Genomic DNA, 914 nt, shown 5'->3' with positions numbered 1-914 from the left:
ACCCCAACAAATGTGTCTTTGGCGTCACCTCGGGCAAATTCCTAGGCTACGTTGTCAATCGGCGCGGTATCGAGGCCAAACCGGACAAGATAAAAGCCATCCTAGATATGAGACCGCCTCGGAAAGTAAAAGAAGTTCAAAGGATAAACGGCCGCATAGCCACTCTAAGCCGCTTCATGTCCAAGTCGGCAGATCGCTGCCTACCCTTCTTCAAAGCAATCAAAGGCAAAGGGTTCGAGTGGACCCAAGACTTCTAGCTCGCGTTTGACGAGCTAAAAGGTTACCTCGCCAGTGTGCCAACCTTAGCTCGGCCCGAGGAAGGCGAAGTCTTAGAACTGTACCTCTCGGCTAGCGACGAGGTGGTCAGTTCGGTACTAGTAAAGGAAGAAGCCGGGTCCAACGACCCATATATTATGTTAGTAAAATCTTGCAGGGAGCAGAGACAAGGTACCCGCAGATAGAGAAGCTAGCGTACGCACTGGTGATAGCAGCACGGAAACTCCGCCCGTACTTCCAGGCTCACACCGTCATCGTCCTGATCGACAAACCTCTGAGACAAGTTTTACTCAAACCCGAGGTTTCCGGCCGACTGACGAAGTGGGCCATCGAACTCAGCGAGTACGATCTCCAGTACAAGCCAAGAACTGCCATTAAGGCCCAAGCCTTGACAGATTTTATCGCAGAATGCACGTTTAGCCTCGAAGCTCCTGAGCCGGTCGAGCCCGAGATCCCTAGTTCGGGCGAGCTCGGAGCTCCCAAGCCAAACGAGTCCGAACCCCGTGAAGTAGCAGCTAGTGTAGCATCCCTCCTGGTTAGACCAAGCGCGAACTGGGATGAGGAGCCCTGGATCCTTTACGTAGATGGCTCCTCGAACCAACAAGGCAGCGGGGCTGGAATAGTGCTACGCGGCCCGA

The sequence above is a fragment of the Nelumbo nucifera genome, chromosome 1 (genome assembly GCF_055504915.1).
Source record: "Nelumbo nucifera cultivar China Antique chromosome 1, China Antique-T2T, whole genome shotgun sequence".
NCBI classification, from domain to species: Eukaryota; Viridiplantae; Streptophyta; class Magnoliopsida; order Proteales; family Nelumbonaceae; genus Nelumbo; species Nelumbo nucifera.
This window is presented reverse-complemented; position numbering follows the sequence as displayed.